Source organism: Peromyscus leucopus, chromosome X (assembly GCF_004664715.2).
Source record: "Peromyscus leucopus breed LL Stock chromosome X, UCI_PerLeu_2.1, whole genome shotgun sequence".
Classification (NCBI taxonomy): domain Eukaryota; kingdom Metazoa; phylum Chordata; class Mammalia; order Rodentia; family Cricetidae; genus Peromyscus; species Peromyscus leucopus.
The window spans coordinates 92,700,472-92,727,639 of NC_051083.1; positions in this window are offsets into that span (position 1 = coordinate 92,700,472).

Sequence of the window (27,168 nt, forward strand, 5' to 3'; positions counted from 1 at the left end):
GTAGACTGCCCACCCATGGCAATGTCTAGAGACTGATCCTTGCCCTATTCATTGCCCTTGGAATTGAATGACAACTCAGATGTTACACTGACCATAAAACAGCAGGGTAAAATATGCTTAGCATTATTAAATACTTCTTACTTAACTTTTTCTGAGAGATTACAACAAGAAAAAGGAAAATAGCTAATTCTTCACAATGCAGGTTGATCTGAATGGCTTCATCAGGCTCAGCTGATCCAAATACTGCTGTCACAAGAGAGGAATCTGGCTGTGTCCGAACATCTGAATTTCTATAGGCCCAGGCTTCTTTCTCTTGAAAGTCATTGCCTCCTGTCTAGACAGCCTACCTAGAAGAAGTACTTCTATCCCTGTAAGATAAGATAAGCCTGCCTTCTGCTCTCTCAACCATGCTTCCCAGTGTGCATGTGCACACGGTGGGGAACATGCCAAGTGAACCACATTCAAATTCGGAGTCCCTGGGGTTTTAAGGTGCAGTGATTTAGAAGAAAGTTTTCCAAAGCCTGCCCTGGGGAATTCACAATCACTGGAGTGATAAAAAGTGTTAGGACCTTTTCCAGAAGTAGAGTCATTAAAACTTGATGGGTGTTGAAGGCTTGGAGACAACCAGGGAAGTACCTGAAGGCTGGGCAAGCAAAGTAGATTGGACAGAGAAAACTATTGCCTTAGTTAGGATTTCTATTGCTGTGATAAAACACCATGACCTAAGGGAAGACAGCATTTATTCTAGCTTCCAACTCTCAGGTCACAGTTCAGTATTGAAGGAAGTCAGGACAGAAACTCAAAACAAGGCAGGAACCTGGAGGCAGGAGCTGATGCCGAGGCCATGGAGGAGTGCTGCTTACTGCCTTGCTCACATGGCTTGCTCAGCCTGCTTTCTTACAGTACCCAGGACCAGCAGCCCAGGAATGGCACCACCCACAGTGAGCTGGGTCCTCCCAAATCAATCAAGAAAAGGTACCCCAGGCTAATCTAGTGGGAGTGTTTTCTCAATTGAGATTCCCTATTTCAAAATGACTAAAGTCTGTGTCAAGTTGACAAAAACTAGCCAGTACAATTGGCCCCACACAACTTGCCACACAAACCATTACTATTTAACTGTAGACTTTCCTTTCTTGATCACCCCTAAAATCTCATAGTAATATTAACATCACAATGTAAAACATTCCAACTTTTAAAAGTGCCACAGTCTTTATAATTTCAAACAGGCTAAAAGTTTAATTTTCTTTTTTATCTTTCAAGACAGGGTTTCTCTGTATAACAGTCCTACCTGTCCTGAAACTCACTGTGTAGACCAGGCTGGCTTCAGACTCACAGAGATCCACCTGCCTCTGCCTCCCAAGTGCTGGGATTAAGGGCATGGTGACCTGGCAAAGTTCAATCTCTTAAAGCATCCAGAGTCTCTTTCAAAGTTTGCCTCTCTACAATAGTCAAAGTCCCTAAAATACCCATGGCCTTTAAATATCCATAGTCTCTCCAAAATTCCAAAATCTCTGTTATTGTGGGCTCCTGTAAAACCCAAATAAAAGTACTTTCTTATTCCAAGGAAAAATTGAATGAAATGAGGGCATGACTGCCCCTGGATATGGTTGAAGAGTTTTTTGTTGGAGAGAAAGAAAGAGAGAGAGAGAGAGAGAGAGAGAGAGAGAGAAACTAAACATGGCCAGTAGACAGAACCAGGCCATGAGAGGAAAGGGCGGGAGAGTGAGATAGGAAGAGAAGGGTGGGGGTGGGGGATGTGTAAGGGAGGAAGGAGCCATGAGAGGAGAGGGCCCAGAGGAACAAGAGAGCAGCTAAAGGAACCAACCGAGAGAGTGCAGTGGCAGCGGTCTATAGGAATAAGAAGCTGGGAAAAGGGAAGCAAAGCCCTTGGGCTGCAGATGTTTAGGGTAGGGGACAGGGTGAGGAGAGCTGAGAGGAACCACAAAGACTAAGTGAGCCTGGAGGCCAGCATATGCTTTGGTATGCTAATGGGTACCAGTTAGCCCTTTGTCCCCAGTTTCTTTTGGATCTGACAAAAATAATCAGGGCCCAGTCATTGTTATGGGGAGCCCAGCAGAGATGACCACTCAAACACAGTTTACAGCCAATTGAAAGTCTTTATTACAGCTGAATTGAACTACACTTAGGGTACTTGGGACCTAAGTGTAGCCCTGAGTGTCCAGAGCATGGGGCTTTTGAAGGCAAAACCCACTTTCTGGCATCTTTCTTGTTTGGCAGCTGCAAGGGACTTCACAGAAGCCAACAGTTACCAGACTCTAAGATAAGCAGTTATCTGGAGGGGGTTCCACACACGCAGACAGTTTACCAGACGCTAAGATAAGCAGTTAGCTGGAGGGGCTGGTTTGCACAAGCAGGCAGTTTAACAGAAACTAAGTTAGTTAGGGCATCTTGACCTTCGCTTCCTAGAATAGAGTTGGATAATTTTCTGTGGAATTCTCCACCAAGGAGACCAAATAGTTAAATCTGAAATGACCTCAGCCAGAATGCAAGATGGAGAAACCTCTGCATTATCTTGCCCTGTCACATCCTAATCAAATCAAAGCAAAACTAAAAGCCCAACAGTATTAAAAAAAAAAAAAAAAAAAAAAAAACCTCAGTGTCTCAGGGTCAGATATCCAGGATTCACTCACAGTCTTCTGGGCTCCAGAGGACTTAGCACAGTACACTCAGATTGGATCCTAGGCTCAGGCTGGCTTCACTCCACAGCTGCTACTGTCCTTAGGAGTCATCCCATGGTACCAAGCATCTCCAAAATGTTTTGGTCTCTGCAACTGTGTCTTGCCTTCACCCTTCCTGGGCTCTCTTACGGAACTCTGAACCTGCCATGTGATACCAAGCCTCCGTCTCTCTCCATGAGCCCTTCCATCCTGGGTTTTTCACTGTTACTGAGGCTGTACCTTCCAAGCCTCAGCTGCTCTCCATGACCCCTTCATGCCTTCACATGAGTACCACCTGGGGAGACTCTTGGACATTACGACCTTTGGCTGCCACTACAAGATGTGGCCTAGGCCCCCTCTTGACCACAGTTTCTGTGTGCTAACCCTAAGGAAATACTCCCAGAAGATTTCAGCTCAAGGATGCTGGCCTCTTCCTAATGACCACCGCTAATTTTTCGGCTTCAGCTAACCAGCATCAATTGTCCCAAGTAAAGCCAAGGTTTGACGTTAGTGGATTCTGTCTCTTGTTAACCACAGGCGATTCTTAAGCTCTATTTGACCTGAAACACAGATTCTTAAAGCTCAAAATATCAGACGTCCCTGACAGTCTTTAAGGAACTCTCAAACTTTCCTCTGAAACCTCACAAACCTCGCCTCCATCATCTGTATTGCTCTCAGCATTATCTTCCAAATTCCTACAAAACAGTAGCCCATTAAGCTCTGAGCAGTCAGAGGTTTTCTAGGCCAGAGTTCCAAACACTTCCACAAACCTTTTAAAATACGTGGTCAGGTCTGTCACAACAGTACCCCAGGACTTGGTACTGATTTCTGCCTTAGTGACAGTTTCTATTGGCCAGGGAAGAAAGGGTTGATTTCAACTTACAGTTCCATTTCCCAGTCCATCGCTGAGTAAAGTCAGGACAGGAACCTGGAAGCAGGAGCTGATGCAGAGGCCAGCAGCTTCCTGACGTGTTCCTCAAGGCTTGCTTCGCCTGATAGCACCCAGCACCACCAGCATTGGGGTGGCACCACCCACAGTGAGCTGGGCCCTCCCACACCAATCAAGAAAATGTGCCTCAGACTTGCCTACAGGCCAATCTGGTAGGAGCATTTTCTCAATTGAGGTTTCCTCTTCCAAAATGACTCTAGCTTGTGTCAGGTTGATACACAAACTAGCCAGGACAACCGTATTCTCACTTTTTTTTTTTTTTTTTGGTTTTTTGAGACAGGGTTTCTCTGTGTAGTTTTGGTGCCTGTCCTGGATCTCACTCTGTAGACCATGCTGGCCTCAAACTCACAGAGATTCGCCTGGCTCTGCCTCCTGAGTGCTGGGATTAAAGGCATGCGCCACCGGCTCCATATTCTCACTTTTTAACAAACTAAACTGGGTGGGTGCCCAGGGTATAAGGAATGTGTGCCCAAGTGCCTAAAGCACGTGACAAGTAGAGCAGAGAATTCTAGCCTGAGAATAGTACCCTGTATACCTAGGTCTGTGAGCCCTGCTACTTTTACACACAAGCATTAGGCTTGGTGACTTCAAAGGAGTGGAGAAGGTGCTAAAGGCCTTTTTCACATAGAGGTATGGGAGAAATTCTAGAGGTGGAGCAAACGACCTCGAGACTGGAGGTCTGGGTGTGCTCAACTTCGGGGCTCTGAGGAGCGGCAGAGGTCCCTGGGGAGCACCACTGGTCAGGTTATTTGGTAAATCGTTTACTGTGTCTCAGCTTAATTCAAAGGCCTCAAGAGTCTAGGTCTGGCTGACAGAAACTTTGCAATCTGCTCTCCCATGGAAAGCATATCCTGCCGGCACCTGTCTAGACCTCTTAAACCACAGCCTCATTGGGAGCCTTTTGTTTTTACTTCAACAGGGAAATCAGTAGTCATCAGTAAACGCCGCGTTACTTCTCAGTAAACGGCAGACAACACCTAGGTCATCAGCTTCCCAAGGTCCCCTTCTTCTGCGGACATGTAGACAAGCCCAGTCATAGGTATTTGCGCTCTTTTTACCTCTCCCTTCCAATGGTGAAGCAGCTAGAAACACAGCAATCAGGCAGAATTATTGTTCCCACAAATGCCTTTTTCCAGAGGATGAAAAACAATGATTTGGTGCATATTACCAGAGAGGCTGTGGCACTGAGGTATACACATTCTAAGAAATAGAAAGGGAGGAAGCAGCCAAGTGGGAGCCTCAGAGAAATGCATTGCTTCAACTCCCTAAAGGGCACAACATGAAGTCAAAATGAAGACAAACTCCAAATTGGTGGGATCTTCCCTCCAGGGGCACCTGATTCATTTAAGAAAAGTAATCTTCTATTTACAGTGCCCTTTTGAGCTGAGCCATCCAGTTTATGTGCTCAAAGTCACATTTCCGTAGCCTTTTCTGGATAATACACATTGTTATCACTTCCATCTAAGCCTTGCTCTTGTATATCCGTTCCCAGGGCTGGACATGTGGCAGAAGATGCAAAGAGGCCATCTTACTCACATAGCAGAGACTCACAATGTTTACTCAGTAAAGCAATTTCAGATTCCTAAGGTTTAGGGCTGTCACCACAGACATGTTTTCAGTGACTTGGCATTTTACTAATCATGCATTTCTGGCCTGCAGATGTAGGTGATGGCATATGTAAGTACTCTGTGATCGTGCTGGGGGGCTGGGGTGGGACTGGCTATTTCAGAGTTCTCTGACTTGAGCATTCAAAACATCGAAGTCTATTATGAGTGCTATTTTCTTCCAAAGAGCAGCTTGTGAATGAGAATCGACTCAGTGCCTTCCTAGGAGGCACAAATTCTTTCATATGATGACCAGGGTCTCTGTAAGAATATGTGTGTGTATATGTGTTCACTAGCAGTCTCCTGCAGGAGTGCAGATATGGCTTGAAAACCTGCTGTAACCTTGTCCAGCTACCCATTTTTTTCTTTGTTCATGTTCACGTTTGGTTTGCCTTATACGAACAAGGTCTTCATTATTTTTAACATAAAGTTTTATTTTTAATTATTCCCAAAGTGATGAGGCTGGATAAGATGGCTCAGTGGTTAAGAGCACTTACTGGACAAGTGTGAAGACCTGAGTTTGAATCCCCATCATGCATGTAAAATCCAGGCATGGTTACCCGTTGGGACCTTGGAGACAAGTGGATCTGGGAGCTTGCTGGCCAGCTAGCCTGGCCCAATCCATGAACACCGGCTTCAGCGAGAAACCCTGTCTCAAGTAAATAGGATAGAGAATGGTTAAGCAGGACATCTAACATTCTCCTCTGGCTTCTGCACACAGGTGGGAACATGCCTACACACACACACACATATATACACACACACACACACACACATACACACACACACACATACACACACACACACACACATGCACGTGCACGCACGCACGCACCAGACATACAAATATTCCAAAGTGAGTACACATATATCTTAGTTCTGAATCCTGTTGCTATGATAAAATATCTGCCCTGACAAAAGCAATTTAAGAGGTTGCAGGGGTAGGGCTGGTGCGGGAGGAGGGATGTGAGGGGGATCTGTGATTGGTATATAAAATGAATAAATTTTTTTTAAAATAAAAAAAGATCAATGACTACTTGCAATGAACACTTGCAAGTAAAGATATATGGACAAAGGGTTTTATAGCATGACTCACTGTATCACACTGAAACTTCCTCAACAAGATTTTAAGTTTTTTCCCTTTTTAATTTTTTTTTCCTTTTTTCTCTAAAATTTTGTTTTATATGGGGTAGGAGTACAGGGGCAGAGGATAGATGCAAAGGGACAGGGAAATGAATGGGATCAAGATACCTGATGTAAAAGACTCATAGAATGAATGAACTAATAAATAAATAAATAAATAAACAAACAAACAAAAAAATTTCTAGAGAGTTATTTTACACACACACAAATTGAGCCAGGTGGTGGTGGTGCACGCCTTTCATCCCAACACTCAGGAGGCAGAGGTAGGCAGATCTCTGTGAGTTCAAGTTCAGCTTGGTCTACAGAGTGAGATCCAGGACAGCCAGCAGCCAGGACTGTTATATAGAATAACCTTGTCTTGGAAAACCAGAGAGAGAGAGAGAGAGAGAGAGAGAGAGAGAGAGAGAGAGAGAGAGAGAGAGAGAGAGAGAGAGAGATTAAGAGTTTATTTGGCACACAATTTCAGAATACGATCCACCATTGTGGGGAAATCAAGGTGGTAGGAACTTGAAGCAGCTGGCCGCCACATTATAGCCATAGTCAAGAAAAGGGAGCAATGAAATAATGCAGTCTGCTAGTGTTCCATCCCTTTTTCTCCTCACTTAGTTCAAGAGCCCAGCTGAGGAACTGAACTGGTACCTCCCATGTTAAGGGCTAAAGTTCAAACTCAATTATGTGCCTCTTGTCTGTGTTCCATGCCTTGCCCAACATACTGCACTGTTCTAATCACTTCCTATCACCAGCTCTTGGCATCCAGTACAGGGCAAACAAAACAACAGCACCGTCATCCCTGCAAAGTATCACATGGAGCCATATGATGTTGTACTCAGGAACACGGTGGACAATCAGAGTCTGTAGGGAAAAGGCAAGGTTTGTAAGATCAAGAAAATGAGATAGTATAATTTCTGGAGAAAAAACATATGTCAGGATTATTCTAGATTATTTACATAATTCCACAGGCTGGAATTTTGTTGCGAATAAGCAGAGCTTAATTATGCCTGATCCACTTAGTAAGGAAGATTGTTTAGTTAGGGAAGAGTCAAAGGGCCTGGGATGGCATAACTGGATATTCCTCTCCTCACTACAAACCCTATCTCTGTAACCCTAAAGCAGGACTCCCCCAGTGGAATGGATAGGAGGTGACAAGAGCAATACAAGTCACCAAGCAGACAGGAGACACATGTTGAGTTTGGACTATAGCCAATTTCCATGGTTTTCATTAATGATTTTATTTTACTCCTTGAAATGCCCCATATGCACGGTGATCACACACTGTCTAGTGTTGCGAAGCACAAGAGAAGGGTGCTATTCATCCTTACTCTGAAAATAATGTCTCAGGCATGAGTTATGATGCTGTTACCCAGAAGTTCAATGAAATTAAAGCAACAGTGTGTAGCAACCACCTGTGAGTACATCAATAATATATATTTTTAAATACTTATTTGAGTTGATGCATGTTAGTATGAGTGTCTGCCACATGTGTGCAGCTGCCTGCAGAGGCTGGAGGAGTGTCAGATCCTCTGGAGTTGGAATTAGAGGCAATTATGTGCTGATCTAGGTGGGTACTGGGATCTGAACTCAGGTCTTCTAGAAGAGCAGCAAGGGCTTTTAACTACTGAGCCATCTCTCCAGTGCCAATGAAACACCTTTTAAAAGGTATCTTTATACAGAAGCAAGCATACAATAAAGTTGCCTATTGACAGCTGATTAAAATGTGGTGACAAGGTCTTAACCCACATTGGGTCAATAGTTTAAAATCCATTAAATCATGACACACAGGAACTCTTTGGAAAACAAAAATACCACAAATGTGCTACTACACGAGTACAGATATCTGTTATGTGGCACATTCATATATGCAGACTGTCATTGTCACTCTGACACTATACAACGTAAGGCAGAGAAGAAGAGTTTCCTATACTGGAAGCCCACAGTCAACTTACAGCCATCATGGGTGGTCCAGAGTCCCCAGGGGCCATTGTGAAGAATGTCCAAGTTTCTATAAGGGCAGAAGAGCAAGACCCTCCATTATGTTCAGGGCAATGATAAACATTTTCTCTTTGAAAATTCTTGATGTCAGACACATCTCTTTGGAGAAGGATGCCATTCATGTCATCTCATACAGGCCCTAGAGGAGGGAGATTGGATACAGTTATGACAATGCTAGCAAAGACTACTGAGATAACCCATGGGTAGCCTTGATATACATTTATCATTTCCCTTCAGAGTACAACCTATGCAAGGCTGTTGACATAGGAAGAGAACAGAACATACTAGCTGAGTATATAATGGAAAAATATTTCTTTGTTCATGTTGAATGGATCCAATAATCTATGTAAAATTGGATTGAAAGGTTTTAAGGGATGCAGCCATAAAATTTAAGGTTGCAATAATAAACCACAAGCACACTTCATTTATTTGAGGAATAAGAACAGGATAAACTACACTATTAAATAGACTCTGTGGAGATAATCACTTTTTCACTGTTATATAACAGATTTCAGTCCTTGAAGGTGTTAGTTTTAATTTACTTTTGGCCATATTCACTGTTTTGATTGGGAGTTCATGGGGCCTCATTTTGTCATGCAATTTGTCAAGACTTAATTTTAGTTTATTATTGATTGAGAACAAGTATCTACCCACTATGGGATATTTTGGGATAATAAGTGTTATAGCCACAAGGATTTTATACAACCGTTCTGATGGTTAAAGTGAAGTACACCTCTTTCCCCTGTAATTTATGTTTTGTAGCTTGCATCATATTATAGAGAAGGATCATCTTTAAATTTGGAGAGATCCCCCAAATACAATAGCTAATTAAAGCCTGAAGACTTGCCAGTTGATGTGTCTTAGCAGATGTTAATGAAGAAGCCACATTGTAGAAGAACAAAAGACAATCAATATGCTTTTATCGTTTTGTTGCACACACACAAAATGTTTGTTTTGTTGTATTTTAGCAAGTTTTGGATTTCCAGTTAGGTAAAGTTTTGAACTTTTGTTTTTATTGCAAGTTTTATTTGTTTCCTCATAGATTCTAATTTGTTACTTTCTTCCATTTTTCTTGGTTGTTAGTTATTGGATATCCTTTAGAGGCTATGCAGCTTCTTTACTCCGCCCATATTTATATATTTCCTCATCTATGGAGCCTCACATCAGTGTCTTCAGGATTAGAAGCCTCCTCTGTACTACGTGTTCTGTAGGGTTTAAGGACTCTGGGTTTAATCTGAATTAACCATATCACTGTGCCACAGGGATGTCATGGATATTTTCCCTTTACCTATGATAATTAGGATTGTTGTTGTAACAGGAGCTAGAATACAGTAAAACTTTGCTGTGTTTACAACTTAGAGGTCAATGAACTGAAACCACCCTCTTCTATGGATATGCTATGAAAAATTCTGTAAAAATTTCTTTATAATATTTTATAATACTATAGTTTTTCTAATCAATAATAGATTTGTGATTTTGGGGTTTCATCTCTAGCCAGTCACATGTGGTACAGGTTTTCTGGATAGTTACAGAAAAATATTGGGTATGTAATATTCCACTTTGGTGTTATTTCATATCATATCATATCTATCTATCTACTTACATAAACATACATATATACCTTCTCCATGGAGTGTCAATTAACCTCTCCAAGGTCAGGATTCATATCCAGACAGGTCATTTATCTATGGATTAGATGGAGTGCATTAATCTCTTGTTTTCAAGATTAACCCTTTCACTTGCTAGTCTAAGTTAAAAAAACAAAACAAAACAAAACAAAACAAAAACATAGCTTAAGTGCACCGAACAGAGGTGACTTGTATTGAAAGGTAAGTTTATTGCCAAACGTATCTTTCTTTTTCTCTTTTCTTTTCTTCTATCAGTGCCTGAACTACAGGTCACCTTGCATGTGGACTTCAATATCCCTGGTGCCAGGAAAGTGTGCATAACTGTGGTCAAGAAACCGAAGCACAGGAGATGGGGAAAGTCACTACATTTATCTGAACAACTATCAGAAAACTGCAATGCCACCAGGCGGTGGTGGTGCACGCCTTTAATTCCAGCACTCAGGAGGCAGAGCCACACTCAGATCTCTGTGAGTTCGAGGCCAGCCTGGGCTACAGAGTGAGTTCCAGGAAAGGCTCCAAAGCTACACAGAGAAACCCTGCCTCGAAACTGCCCCCCACCTACAAAAAAAGAAAAAGAAAAAGAAAACTGCAATGCCATGGTTAATTCTCCCTGAGGTGGTACCTCCTTCCTTTATAGAAACCTAACAAGAAGCCATTTCAATCACAAACACTATGTGCATATCTGCTCCAAGCAGTCTACAGTGGTCATAAGGCTAGACACACTGGGTACTTACTGAGGGTCACTAGTTCAAACCACAGTAATCAGGATTCAAGCAATGCCAGGAAAAGGAATATATTGTCCAAGGGCTAGAGAGATGGCTCATCAGTTAAGAGTGTGTACTGCTCTTTCAGAAGCCCATGCTGAGTAGCTCACAACTGCCTGTAACTCCAATTCCATGGGTTCCAACAACCTCATTTGACCTTTGTGAGTACTTGCACTCACATGCATATACCCACACACATACACACATATACATATAATTCAAACCAAATAGTTTTGAAAAAGAAAGGAATGGAGCTGGAGAGATGGCTCAGAGAGATTAAGAGTACTTGCTGCTCTTGCACAGGACCTGGGTTTGGCTCTCAGTACCTACATAGCAGCTTACAACACCTGTAACTCCAGGACTCATGCCCTCTTCTGTCATCTGTGGGTACTAGGCATGTGCATTGTGTCCATACATACATGCAGGCAAAAGTTCATACATATAAAATAAAAATAAATTCATAAACATTATTTTAAAAGGAAACAGCAAAAAAAAAAGGATTGTGTTGTCCACGCCTTTATAGGTAAGAGCCTCAGAGACCACCTATCAAATTCATGCCAAGCTTGATGACATGTCACAGTAGGGTATAATTAATTTCAATTCAATATATATTGTTAATTAATATACTATATATTTTATATTAATATAACTATTATGTAATATAACAACATAGTGTCATAAGTCAAAACATGGACCCACCAACAGTTGGTAGTTTCATTTCAGGTAACCTTCTCTATTATCATGGAACCATTTAGTTAGCAATGGAGCAGCTACATAAAGCTGACCAGACTTCATGATTTGGCCATCATATATTGTCCTAGCCAATATTCTATTGCTGTGAAGAGACACCATGAGCACAGCAACACTTATAAAGGAAAGCATTTCATTGGGGCTTGCTCGCAGTTATCAGCATGGTGGGAAGCACGGCGGCAGGCAGGCAGACATGATGCTGGAGAGCTGAGGGTTCTACATCTGGATTGGCAGGCAGGCAGGAAGGAGAGAGACACTGGGCCTGGCTTGAGCATTTGAAACCCCAAAGCCCATCCCCAGTGACACACTTCCTCCAACAAGGTCACACCTCTTCTTCTTTTTTTTTTGTTTTTTGTTTTTTGTTTTTCGAGACAGGGTTTCTCTGTGTAGCTTTGCGCCTTTCCTGGAACTCACTCTGCAGAACAGGCTGGCCTCGAACTCATAGAGATCTGCCTGCCTCTGCCTCCCGAGTGCTGGGACTAAAGGCATGCGCCACCACCGACCGGCAAGGTCACACCTCTTAATCTCTATCAAGTAGTGCCACTCTCTAATGACCAAGCATTCAAATCTATGAGCCTGTGGGGGCCATTCCTATTCAAACTAATACATAATGATGACAGTTGCATTACTAACTTCTTATTCTCCCCACTGGTAACTGAGACATTATAACTCTAATTTGTTTTAGGGTTACAGTTAAATTGGATGGCCAATTACACAATGAACAGACAAGGTCCCTAACAAGTTATTGGCCATAACAAGGGAAGAAAAGTCTGCATGTCTTGAAGTGCTGTAAACCATGGGCTGTGGGAAGCAAGCCATTAAATATCAAAGAGATACTGTCCTCCTTCTGAAGGAGGATTTGGTTGGTTTGCTTGAATAATTCTGTGGGCTGCCAAAGCACTGAAACAAATATTAAGATAAAAGAAGAAAATATACTGAGCCCATTTGATACGGAACAGTCCTTGACCAAGGGAGCTTATCCAGGAGCAGAGCTGGAAGGGTGCTTTGTGGTTATGGCATTTGACATTTTTTTCAAATCCCACATGCCCACATAGCACATGTTAACCCTAAACCTCATCTAAGAACCCCTTCATGCACATTCAGAGGCCAAAATAAGAGACTAGAAAAATCTGTCTAGCACCTTGGTCCCAAGGGATGGACCCTTGGACCCTGGGACAAAAACATACCAGTGCCTAGTGCCATAACAATTGAGCTGAAACACTGGACTGTCTGAAATGGGCACTAGCATTCCTACTCCAAACCCCTCTAGGGACTGACAGACGGGGCAAGTGGCAACTAGGTACACAATGACAAGGGCCAGTGTCTAGCTCTATCCAACCTGGATTTAGACTCACTCTCTTGGTAGGTGCCCTGAAAGAATACAAAGTGGTGGATGGCACTTAGTATTGTCTAGCCTGCATCCTCCTTTGCGCTCTCCTCCTTTAGACTGCTGTATTTCTTTCTCAAAGCCCCATCCCCTTGCCCACTGGGAGGCTGGCCTGGGGATAAGCAACTAAGGATACCTTGTCCTGTTCTCCTGAAGAACTGTAAAATGCTTTTCTGTTGGAATAGCATATGGCTCTGCACTTTGTTTCTTTTGATTAAAAAGAATGCAATTATTTTCAAAAGCATGTCTCCGTGGACATTCTGAAATCCTTGGCACTTTGTGGGGTCAGGAGGTATGCCTCTTTTAGTCAGTCTCAGATCCAGCAAATGTAAGCATCTTGCCATTGCCGGGGTCGGGAGGAAGTTTAGAGGAAGCTCACCAATTGCTTTTATGCCAAGGATTTGAGTCAACAAGACTTTGTCAGTTGCCTGAAAATTTAAATTTCTCATAGTTTTTTTTTTTTTTTTTTTTTGGCCCCAAGCTTAGATCCCCAAGACAAAGCTCAGAGAACTGGTAAAGTAGTTTCAGTGATTAGGGTCACCCCAAGATGAAACGCTATCTCTTATCCAGGAGATGCAAAATCAAAGTGAAAGTTCTTTACTAACACTATAGCCAGGATAGGGAAGACAAAGGTCAATATGTTCTTGAAGGAAGGCAGTATCTAGAAAAACAGGCCTTCCCGGTGTTCTGCTGTCCTAGCCCCATCATGTGGAAAGATCTGGTATTTTGATTTGTTAGTGTAAAAAAAAAAATTCTGAAGCAGGATACCAGTTTATTATGAACTGACACAAAAGACCATATACTCTAGGAACACCAGCTCAGGTTAACAGCATGAGCTCTAGAAAGACATGGCTCTCTCTATGATGGATTACACAAATCTTTTATAGTCCTAAGAAGGAAGTCTATAGTTGAGGTCATCAGGGAGACAAGCTATAAAAAGGTAGAGACATCCTCCACAAGATTCAGGTAGCCTCTCCTTCCCGGTTGCTGGGGAAAGAAGAATCACTCTCTGTAGAGGATGTGGCTACTGGTAGGTTTTGTGTGCTCTCGTGGATGGCCCCTCACCCATGCATACATGGACAGCACTAGCTAGACTCTGTGTTATTAAAAAACGAAAGAACTCTTCAGGGGGTATATGGAAGTACTTTTAAGGGGAATGGGAGCATATATGTGAGCATATGCTATTGGATGTCTGCACGAACACCTCAAAAATGATTTTTTAAAAATATTTAAATAGAGATCATAGGTCGCTAAGCCTTACATACATTACAAAATTCCAGACAGAAGTTACACAAAAGCACTAAGGCTGACACAGAGGCCAGTGAGAACTGGCCGTCAAAGGGGCCTAAGGAGTCCAATACAATCCAGGTTTCTCAGTTTATAACACTCCTTTCCATGGAGACTCTCTGTCGTGAAATGTAAACAGTCTGGAAGCTCCACACATGGTGTCTTTGGAAGGATTTCCATTTACGACCTAGAAGGCTCTTCCCACTACCAGGAATACTGCCCCATGGAGCAGGATAGCCTCGGCAGATGAAGAAATGTCTCCACTTAATCTTACCATCTTTATTTTTAAGCTCGTGTCAAAGCAATTCAGAAAGAAGCCTTCCTGCATAAAATGGATGATCACCAATACAGTCCAATATTCTTCACTGTTGTTAGATCTCCTAAGACATGTATATGAAAGGCTTGAAATCTGAGTGGACTTCCAGTTCATTCTTTGTTAAGTAAAGCATTTAAACAAAAACATGTTCTCCTCTCCTTTCTTGCTCAGGGAAAGTAATTAAGCTTGACTGTGCCCTGCTTTGATGGCCAATTGGAACTGTCAATTCAATTGGATTAAGAAATGCCTTAGGAGGGATGGAGACATGTCTCTGTGGTTAAGAGCACATACTGCTCTTCCAGGGGATCAATAACCATGGCAGATAGCTCACAACTCCCTGTAAACCCCAGCTCCAGGGTGATACTACACCTCTGGCCTCTGCAGACAACTGCATTCATGTGCATATACTCCCCCCTTACACACACAGAATTTAAAAAAATAAAATAATTCACACACACACACACACACACACACACACACACACACACACACACACACACCATTCCTTGGCCTGGGGTTCCAGAGGAGAAAATGAGTGGAACCCAAGCATCTGTCCTTCTTTGATTCCCAGTTCACCCAGCTGTCAGTGAACAGCCCCATGCTTTTGCTGCCACAGCCACAAGCTATTCCCACTGCCATTTCTCTTCAGTGTGACAGACTAGACCCTCAAACCCTGAGTCCAGCCAAATTCTTCCTTTTAGCTGCTTCCTATCGTGCACTTGGTCATGGTCACGGCAATGAGGCAATTAACCACCCTCTCTACAGCTGCAAACTCCCACTGACTAGGAGCTATGTGGCATGGCCGTTTTACACAGCTAAGGATTTCAACTCGTAATGAGCCATTTTGAAACCACCTTTCAATGTGTTTTTGAACTAAGTGCTGCATACCTCCCTAACTTTAAAAAGTCAGTGAAGAGCTTGGTACTTTCTTCCTCCCTCCTTTTCTTCTTGCAGCAAATGCTTGTTTGCCACATGAATGCAAGAGAAGAAAAAGAGTGAGAGGGGCCATATACTGCTGACCGTAGAAATCCTGATCCACCAAGAATAAATTAGGTGCCCACACCACTGTTGTCCTTGGTTCCTGGTCACCCAGGCATCACTGAAGATAGAAGTCTTGTCTGTCACAAATGCAAAGGCTGTTTTAAGTCATTTCCCCAAGTACCAGAGCTATACAAGTGGAGAAAACCGAGTCTGAGAAAAGGAAGAAGAAAGAAGGCTGGCTCAAGATTTCTCAGCAGCAGAGGACAAAATTGGAGTCTTATAATATGTCCGAGTTTGCCTACTTATGTAACATTATTTTTCAGTAACACTCTTTGACAAGTAGTTCAGGGAACCGCCACCAGGTGGGGGTAGATTTGTTTGGAATTAGGCTGTTCCAAGTACATCAGACCACATTTGTTAGACAAAACAAACCTGAAGTCTTTTTTTTCCATCTTACATGCCATTATAACTATGAAGATTTCCCCAAACTAAATAACAATGATAAATTCACTTCCAGAGCTTATATCCCAAACTCACATAACAAAATGGACCCAAAACAGCAAGACATAGGAACGTGTCAGTATAATTTGTATATGTTCAATTTTTGTCTAGATAATTTATTAGACTATCTGAATTGAATAGACTTAAATATGAGTATTGATTTATTTTTATAAAAGACAGAGGACTGATATAGGAGTTATTCCATCTGTGTTCTGACCTAATTCTTCCACAGACAATGAGCACAGGAGTTTGGCTAGAGCATTAGGTAAATTGTGCAGTAATATGAGAAGTAAAAATCATTCAGAGGCAAGACAATAAACAATATCTGACCTAACCAGAGCCAGACATCCAGCACACTGTAAACACTTATTCTGTGAACTAAAAGCAGCCAAGGGAGTTTGTGGTCCAACTACACAAACTGAAGAATTTGATTACCATTTTAAAGCTAAAAGTGAACTTTTAAACGTTTCTACATGTCCCGTGAAAATGCTCTCACCAGAGTGGCATCTTAGAAAGACACTTTAGCTACTTTATGGAGAAGTAATTGGAAAGGAGACTCCAGAAAAGGACAGTAGTTAGCAAACTGCCATGTAGAAGTCTCAGGCTAGCTAATTTGGAGAAACCATTGCAACAAACCCAACCAAAAAGTAGACAAAATATAAAAGAAATGTATTAAGAAATGACTAGAGAATGTGAGCTGGCAAAGTTCAGCCCTGGGATCTTTTTTTCCCTAAGGGCATTTGCTGACTCCAGAAGAACGAGTTCTGAAACTGAGCTGTAATTTTGGGGGCCTTATGTACAAAAGGGACAGGAGTTACAGCTCAAGGCCCAGATGAGTATCATACCTCTTAAGTCCAGCAGCCAGTTTCTGCTCCAACTCCAAGTGCTACCTCCTTGGGATAAAGGTGAACCAGTCCTTGCATAAATTTCTTGGCTAGCTGCCCCATCACCAAGGAAGTACAAAGAACCCCAAGTTTTGAGCTTAGATTAAAGTGACGTTCAGATGAGAGAATCCCCAGGTATTTATCAAAAGCAAACCAAACTATTCTGCCTGTAGGAAGGTGCTTCTTTCTCAGCCAGTGGGTAGAGGAGCTTGCTCGAGGGCCTGGTGACCCGAATTTAATCCCCAGAGCACTCATGGTAAAAAGAGAAAACCAAGGCCCAAAAGGAGTCCTCTGGCCTCCACAAGCACTCTGCAGCATGAGTATATCCCCCCCTCTCTCACACACAGACACACAGACACACACACACACACACACACACACACACACACACACACATCACACAAACATAAACCCACACTCAAAAATAATAAAAGTAAAAGTTAAGTTTTCATACTATAACCACCGTAGGGACTAGCAGTGCTCATAGTATAAGCATGAGACCCCGAGTGAAATCTTCAAAACTCATTAGCATGCTTTTTAAAAACTAAAATACAAAATGAGCTGGGCTTGGTGACTTTAGTTACAATGCTGAGGAGGCAGAGATGGTCAGCTCCTGAGGCAGCCATCATAGCCTACGTGGAAACTTCCAAGCCAGTGCTTAAAAAACAAAGTGATAGGGGGCGGGGGTGGAGGGTGGGAGGAGGGAGGACAGGGGAATCCATGGCTGATATGTAAGATTAAATTAATTATAAAATAAAAATATTTAATAATAAAAAAACCCAAAGTGGATGGCACCTGAGGAATAACATCTGAGGAAGACCTCTGGCCTTCCCATGCAAATTTACACATGTGCACTCAAGTATGCACATACATACACTTGTGAGCACACACACACACACACACACACACACACACACACAAATAGTATAGTCACATAGTCAAAAACTGCCTGTAGAAAAAATGAAATGGAAACAAATTCAAAGAAAAAATCGTAAGATGAAGTTTAATAGTAACTATGATTTCTTATGGCCCCCAAATTAAAAGATTAGTTTTGAAGTATCTTCAGGGAAAGAAAATGACAAACAACATATCAGTTGGAAAACTAATCAAATATGCTCCTGGAACTACTATTATAATGAATCCACTACAACTGAGAGTTTAATGGAGTCATTTAATAGAAAGCTAAACACAATTATGTTAGGTGTTGTAGAGAAAAATTAACGTGAGAGGGAATTATTCATAGATTAGAAGAATGAGAATTCTTCCAGAAAGAAGAAATTACATGGAGTAAAGGAAAGAGCCTGCTGATAGCAGACAGGTATAATGAGGGTGGGCAGAGGTGTAAAGAAAGAAGGGGAGAGGAGGATTAACAATAACAAATTATGGGGCTGTAGAGATAGTTCAGTAGGTAAAGCACTTGCCTCACAAGTCTAATGACCCGAGTTTGATTCACACATCCCACATGGTAGAAGGTGAGCTCTTAAGGCCAGAGGAATGACCTGTGGGACTTTGGTTTGCTCATTTTGTTTTGTTTTGTTGTTCTAGATGTGGATCTCACTATGTAGCTTACCTGTCCTGGAACTCCCTGTGTAGACCAGGCTGACCTCAAGCTCACAGAGCTCCAACTGGCCCGTGTGCCTTTCTAAAAGAAAGCATAATGGTAATGAATCTCTTGCTGCTGCTGTCTGTTTTAAGGCAAGGTCTCACTCTACAACTTACACTGACTTGGAACTCACTATTTAGCCCAGGCTGGCCTCAAGTTTGGGATCATCCTGTCCCAGCTTTCCAAATGCTTGGACTATAGGTGTGTGCCACCATGCCCAGCTAATGCTTAATCCTCATAGAATTTCTTCCTTCTGCTTACCACTCAATTTTCTTTCTGTTCCTATGTGGAAATACATAAAAATGAATATCGTTATGGCTTCCATGCTGTCATATTATAGCTTTACAACTTCAGTCTTGACCATGGGTACTCACTTTCTGGGCGATCTGTGCTTGGCTGTTCTCTAATTCCTGCAGGGGTTTCTATTTGGTTAAAAAGCTAAAAATGCAATGGTCTATCTTGAGAGAGGGAGCTCTTTACAATGGAAAGGTGTTCATACAAACAGTCAATGGCCACTTGTCAGAATGGCCACTCTGGTCCGTGTCATTTGTTATTTCACGGGCTCTGTAGTCCCCTGACTCTCAGAGATTTCCAGATAGCAATGTAGGGTGAAAGCAGCCCTCTGTGGTTTGCCAAAGAGAATTTCAAGGGCTTTTTCTCAAAACACATGAAGCATTCATCCTCTTTAAAGAACAAATATTTTAGGCAGTTGTAAAATCCCAGCCCTGTAACCCCCATAGCAAACTGTCTTCAAGACAACCGACTCCACAGAACTGTGCTCAGATTTCCATACACATTGCTGTCACATACATATCACATGCACACACACACACACACACACACACACACACACAGGCACACAGCATGCACACATACATTTTCATTTAATATTAGATGAAAGCTGTCTCACAGAAAAGGCCGTGAGAATGCACTGTCTCTGCTGCCTGAGAGGCTGCCCAACAGTGAAGCTGCTACATGGGTTCATCTTTGGTATGCACTATGATGCTAACAATTTTGGCGAATTGTCTCCAAGGGAAGAGATGCTGAATTGTTCTCTGATCTTTGCCCAGGGTTTCTCTTTATTTTCTCAGGCAGTCAGTATTTCTATAGGTCATCGTTTTCACCCCAGGGTCCACAGAAAGCTGCCATTTCACACTTGCTTCACCTTCTAGAAGTATTTTCCTCCCTTGTCATGGAAAGGCTAGAGCTGGGTAACTATTCTAGTAAAGTCTAAGGTTTGTATTACAGGGACTTGCGTACCACAAAGAGCATTTGACCACGAATCTGAAGATCTCGCACCACCGCCTCTGAATATAAGCTTTCTCCTATGAAAAATGAATATGATAATAGTGCCTATTTTAATGGAACAACTCTAACAGAAGGGACTATTTATCTGACCCAAATTTCTGGTTGTGAGACATAACCTACCTACTTCTATCAGGTTTTTTTCCTAAAGGATCACATCTGGAAAGACTGCTGTTGCCGGGCGGTGGTGGCGCACGCCTTTAGTCCCAGCACTCGGGAGGCAGAGGCAAGCGGATCTCTGTGAGTTCGAGGCCAGCCTGGTCTACAAAGCGAGTTCCAGGAAAGGCGCAGAGCTACACAGAGAAACCCTGTCTTGAAAAAAACAAAAAAACAAAAAAACAAAAAAAAAAAAAAAAAAAAAAGACTGCTGTTACCACATATAGCCACCAGGGGTCCTCAGCGGTCCTGATTTAATTATAAAAGAACCTCTTCTCTAATCCGCAATAATAATGTCGCTGAAGCAGGCAAGATAGGCTGATATTTACAGAAGAAACCTTTCTCAGAAGCTCGGTGATACAGAAGGGTACAAGCATAGGGAGTAGAGTCCCTTTTAAGAAAGGCGCTTCAATGCACAGAAGGCCTTCACCTGTTTCACCCCGGTTTTAGCAACTAAGGGAAAAATCTGCCTTTCAGTAGGTTTTTGATGCCTGGTGTTTGGGCACTGCCTGACTCTGGTGGTATTCCCAGGATGCAAAGGTAAGGGGTTTTCATCAGTTATAAATAGCAGTTCCTGGAAGTTTGCAGGACATAACCTTTATGGCAACATTTCGTGGCCCTAGTGAGAAACACTTCTTTAATTTAAGTTTAAACACACATAACCACATAATATGGTACATTTATTGGGTACTACATGATATAAAGACACACATGCACATCATGCAATGTTTAGGTCATGTTAAACATATCTGTCTCCCTTAAAAGTTACTGTTCCTTTAAAAAAGTTTTCATCTTAAAGTATGTGATGTAGGATGTGGGGATGCACTTGTGCCCAAGTACATGCAAAGGCCAGAAGAGGGTACGAGATTCCCTAGACCTGGAGTTATATACATGGATGTGAGCCATCCTGTGTGGATACTGGGACCAAATTCAGGTCCTCTCCAAGAGCAGTATATACTCTTAACTGCTGTGACATTTATCCAGCACCACATTTATCATCCTTAAGGCATGCATTTATTCTTCTGGATGTCAATATCAATTTCCCCAGCACAGTTGAAAATATTTCTATTTGTTTATATTACCATGTGAATATTTAGTTTTACTAACACTCTTTTTTTGAGACAGGGTTTCTCTGTGTAGCTTTGGTACCTGTCCTGGATCTCGCTCTGTAGACCAGGCTGGCCTCGAACTCACAGAGATCCACCTGGCTCTTGAGTGCTGGGATTAAAGGTGTGCGCCACCGCCACCCAGCTAGTTTTACTAACTCTTTTGTAGATTTTTTTTTTGTGTTTTTTGATTGGGATGCACAGATTTCTATAATCTGCATTTTTTTTGGTCGTGCTTTTTATGTCACATCATGCTTCGTGGTATATTTTGAAGAGGGGGGGTGTTATGGCTCCTGTTCTACCATTTTTGTTCAAGATGTCTTTGACTATTGGGTGCATAATTTTGTTGCTGTTGGTTATGGCTCTGTACAAATTTTAGAATTATTTTTGCTGATCCAGGTAACTGGTATTTTATAGGTAGGATGGAGAATTTATAACTATCTTAGGAGTTGTGGATGTTATACTGATTTTTCCTGTTTGTGAACATGGCGTGCTTTTCTACTTTAGTTCCTGAGTATCCTCATCAATTTCTTTCATCCATGCTTTATAATCTTTATTACTGACATCACTCATCCCTTGAGCTAAAATTATTCCTAGATCTTTTGATACTACTAGAAATAGAATTTATTTTTTGATTTCTGTTTCAGAATGTTAACTAGTGGCATTGTATTAGTCAGATTTAAATTGCTACAGAAATATTTAAGATAAACAACTTAAATGTAGAAAGAGGTTTATTTTGACTCTCAGTTTTTGTCTTTCTTTTTTCTCTTTTGTACCTAGCCCTGGCTATCCTTAAACTCACAGAAATTCTCCTGCCTCTGCCTCCTGAGTGCTGAGATTAAAGGCGCGCCACCATGCCTTGCTCTGATTCAGAGATTTCTACCCATAATCATTCAACCCCATCATTTTGGGTCGGTGGCAGCATAGGACACAGCAGTATGAGCATATGTGTGATGGTTGATATTTATGGGATTAAGAGCAGGAAACAAACTTCTTGTCCTGTCTGTGAAGGAGTTTCTAGAATAGGTTTATTGAGGTAGGAAGATTCACAGATGTGCACAGCAGCATTCCATGGGCTGGGTCCCAGACTAAACACAAAGAAGAAAGGGAGCTGAGCATGAGAATTCATCACAAGAAGGCTTCACTAAAGCGTTCTGGAAAAGATAGGAAGAAATTATGATGGTTGGTTTTAATCACAAGTAGCCAAAGTCATTATATTTTCTAGTTCAAAGATATTATTAGAGCTGGGTGGTGGTGGTGGCAGCGGCGGCGGCAGCGGCGGCGGCAGCGGCGGCGGCAGCGGCAGCGGCGGCTTCGGCAGCGGCGGCTTCGGCAGCAGCTGTGGCGGCGGCGGCACATGCCCTTAATCTCAACACTCAGGAGGCAGAGGCAGGCAGATCTCTGTGAGTTCAAGGCCAGCTTGGGCTACAGAGTGAGATCCAGGACAGGCACCAAAACTACACAGAGAAACCATGTCTTGAAAAAACAACAACAAAAAGATATTATTAGGCCCAAGTTTCTAGTTCTGAAAGAGTTCCTTGGGGCTGAAGAGATGGTTCTCCAGTTAAGAGTATTGGTTGCTCTTGCAGAGGACTAAGAGTTTGTTTCCTAGCACCCACACAAGGCAGCATACAACTGCCTCTAATGTTAGCTCCAAGAGATCTGATGCCCTCTTATGACTTCCTTGGGTACCTGTGCACATGTGCATACATATCAATTTTTTATTTTATAAAGATTTCTTTTATCTTTAGTATAGTCAGTAGAATGTGGAGTTTTATTATAGATCACTTCAATGCTTAAGTAGAAAGGAGGAATGGAGTTCTTGCAGTGATGCTGGAAATGATTTCCTCAAATAAAAAGCACAAACTGTTATACTCAGGAGTGGGCAATGTAATTAGTTCCAAGCATACACTACTGTAGAGACTGTGAAAAAAATGTTATCTGTAAGACCACACCTCCATCCATTTATATAAGCAAAACAGATGCATTGTGCTTATCTTTCATTAGCCACAAAGCCAGGAACTGTACTCTGAGATCTTCATCATTGCTGATGCAGAAGGAAGCAAAGGCTTCCAAAACCATACTCACTACTAAAGCCTAGAAATCCTAGAAATTATGGACTATCCCTCAGTCATTCCTATAATATGAAACTTCGTTCATGTTCCAAGGCCAAAGTGTGCATGGAATTAAGCCATGAAGGTGTTTGGTAAATGCAGTCTAGTTTTCTAACCTCTATCATAGAACAAATCACATGACAACCAGAGTTTAAACTGAGTCAAAACAATGAATCTATATTTGCCACAACAGTATATTCCAGAATGGAGGAGGTCAGTTAGTAGGCTGTTTTCATAGTCTACCTCAGAAATAATGGTGACCTTGGGCCAGAAAGAAAAAAAAAAGGCAGAGAGAAAGAAACTGAACATACTGAAAAGTAGTTGGATTTCTACTTCACTCTGAAAATGGGACTTGCTTATAGATTTTCTTAGGGTTGAGGAAAATACGAAAGTGTCAAGAGTAACACCTATTTCCAGCCCTGCCCAGTCATCCAATTTACTTTGGGAGCCTGGTTCAGGAGCCCCTCTTGTGTAGCTAACAGCAGCACACAGTACCAGTTCTGCTTGTCTCATCATCTGGACTTCTGCTAAATTATCACATCCCCAGGGTAGAGCATGTGTCTAGCTGTGCATGGCAACCTGCCTGGCAGATGGGGTTTGGCTAATAAATACTGTTTATAAGACTATATAAGAAGGAACACTGGATCATGTTCAGTCCACCAGCTCAGAAGGCTATGTACTAGCGGACCCTTCTGACTCTCTGCTTATCAATAATATTGATGGGGGCCACACTTCCCATTGTGCATTGTGAAGCCTCTTTTAATATTTTAATTTACTCTAACAATTTTCCACATGTGAATGTCATTTGATCATATTCACCCCATTCTGCTCTTATCCCACTTCTACTCCCTCCCTACTTCCTTCTCCCAAACAAGTCCCTTTTCATTTTCACGTTGTTAAAAACGGACTTACTGAATTTAATTAGGGTTGTTTATGTCAGTGTGGGTCAGAGGTTACTTACTGGAACATGGGCAACTACTTATCAGTGATTATACCACTGAAGAAAATGTCTCCTGCCTAAGAATCAATTATCTACAACTAGCTCCTCAGCTCAGGATGGAGCTTCATGAGCCTCTCTCTCACCCATGGTGGAAATTTGTGAGGCCTCATCTAATACAGGTAACCACAGCTGCTATGAATTAATGAGTGTGACAGCCATGCCATGTGCAGAAGAAAGCAATCAAACTCTTTCTGAATTCAGGAGCCAACTGTGAGGGAAGGGCATACAATCAAGCTATATTCAAGCCAATCTATTATGTTCAATAAATTTCCCATCTGCTTCCCAAGGAATAGTTATTCTAAGCGTACTTATTCCTCACTTTAGCAAATTAGTAACAAAAAGAAGAAATCTTGAATTTTGTCTTGTGTTCTACTTTGAACTAACCAGCCACATGGATATATGAAACAATTGTTAACATGAAGGTATGGATGTGCAGTAAGGTAGCTACTGCTATCAACTGCCTATGGGTATGAAAGCAAAGGGAAGACACTAGTTCATACAATGTGGGCTGAGAGCTTTGAACAAAATACTTATATTGGAAACATTTCAATTTAGAGATGGCAATAAGACACCAAGTCCAATCAGAAGTTACAAAGGAAGATGCCAGGGTGTGTTGTTGTTTTTTTTCTCTTTTGGGGGCCCACCACCTAGCTCCCAAATAAATCACACATAGAGGATTATTCTTAATTATGAATGCCCAGCCTTAGCTTGGTCCATTTCTTGCCAGCTTTCCTCCACTCTAAATTATCCTGTCTACCTTTTGCCTCTGGGATTTTCCCATTTTCTTACTTCTGTGAATCTCACTCTGCAGCTTGCTGTGTAGCTAGTTGGCTGGCCCCTGATGTCCTCTTCCTTCTCTGGCTACCTCTCTTTTTCTTTTCCCTCCCTATATATTCTCCTATATATTTTCTCTGCCTGCCAGCCCTGCCTATCCTTTCTCCTACCTTGATATTGGCCTTTCAGTTCTTTATTAGACCATCAAGTATTTTAGACAGGCACAGTAACACAGATTCACAGTGTTAAACAAATGCAACATAAACAAAATAACACACCTAAAAGTACCATTCTACAAGGGTGGCCCCATGGGACTTGGGTTTTTCACTCTGCTACTAGCTCCACTGCTGATCATGCTTGCTAATTGCCAAGGTAAAACCACAATGAGAAGTTGATTGTTTTGTATACTTCTATATTAAGAGGAAAAATAGTTGTATCAAAATGAATTAATTTTGATTAATTAAGCTTAGTGCTTTGTTCACTTCTTGGGTTCTAGCTTCTCTTGGTCTGTGTAAGAAATGGCCCTTTCCCCCAATTTCCTGAACTCCAAGACATTCCAACAGGGACAAATACCTTTGAGCCATATCCCAGGTACTCAGTATCCCTAGATTGCATTTTTCAACCCTTCTATATACTTATTCTGTTCCTGTCCCTATTCCCAACCACATTCACACAACTCATCCCAGAGACTACACATCAAGCCATGCTTCAGTAAATCTTTTTCTGTTTTCACTACCCTGCTGTGCTGTGGGACGGTCTGTATGTCAAATTGCTCTGATTGGTCAATAAATAAAACACTGACTGGGCCATGGCTAGGCAGGAAGTATAGGCGGGACTAACAGAGAGGAGAAATAAAAGAACAGGAAGACAGAAGAAGTCACTGCCAGCTGCCCGCCAAGACAAGAAGTATGTGAAAATGCAGGTAAGCCACGAGCCATGTGGCAAGGTATAGATTTATGGAAATGGATTAATTTAAGCTATAAGAACAGTTAGCAAGAAGCCTGTCATAGCCATACAGTTTATAAGCAATGTAAGTCTCTGTGTTTACTTGGTTGGGTCTGAGCCGCTGTGGGACTGGTGGGTGACAAAGATTTGTCCTGACTGTGGGCAAGGCAGGAAAACTCTAGCTACAAATGGCACCCAACGTGTTGACAAGAGTTTCCACCTAAAACCTGAGAAAAAAGATTCTAAAACGGAGCTAAAAACAGTTTCTAGTTGTTTCTCTCAAATTAGTGGCAGCCTGCGTGTTTGAGCTACTATGGCGGGTTTCTGGCGTGTGTGCTTGACCTGCAGTATGGCGGGAATGAGGCCTCTGCAAGTGGCACATTAAGCTGTGTGGTAGATTTAGCCTTTGCTAGTACAAAACAAAAAAAAAAAGAGGTTTCTGGGCTACACGCTGCCTTGATAGAAGCATAGACCCACTATTTCTGAGAATTGATGACTCCCAGAGCTGGGGGAAAACATACCATCACCATGTTAGGAAGCTGAAGTGGGCGGAGCCAGCAGCCACAGCACCATTTCAGGCTTAGATTGGTGCAATTTAGAGCAATAGGCTCAAGGTAATATAAAAAATAAGTCACGTAAAGATAGCTACCACACAGATAATCTGGATTATGTTCTCTTTGATATTTGTAACTGAAGAAAAACATTTGATTACAAAAGCTGTTCAGTTATGCCAAAATGTATATTTTAAAGGTACCTTGACTTTAAAATTTGGATGTAAGGATATGTTGCTTTGGAAAGGAGGCTCTGCTTTTGTTTCTACAGAAAGCCAGAGGCTATGGATTTGTTCCAGATTAAGATACATCAGGTTTGACCAGCCAAGACCCCCTGAAAGGTCTCCAATGACACCAAGGCCCAGATGATCCAACATCCAGAATCGTTTCAAGGCAACTGGCTCAGACGATACACCCTCACGGACTACTCCATAATCCTAAATTTTCTTTGTGTCCCCATAGATACAGCACCCCCCTCCAGCAGGAAGTAGTAAGAAAAGCTATGCCCAAATTCCCAAATATACCAAGCTGGCTTTGGAGATGTGTAAAAGTTAAAACCTTCCTCTTTAAAAAAAAAGGGGGGAATTGCTGTGGAATGGTCTGTATGTCAAATTGCTCTGATTGGTCAATAAATAAAACACTGATTGGCCAGTGGCTAGGCAGGAAGTATAGGTGGGACTAACAGAAAGAATAGGAAGGCAGAAGGAGACTGCCAGCTGCCATGACAAGCAGCATGTGAAGATGCCGGTAAGC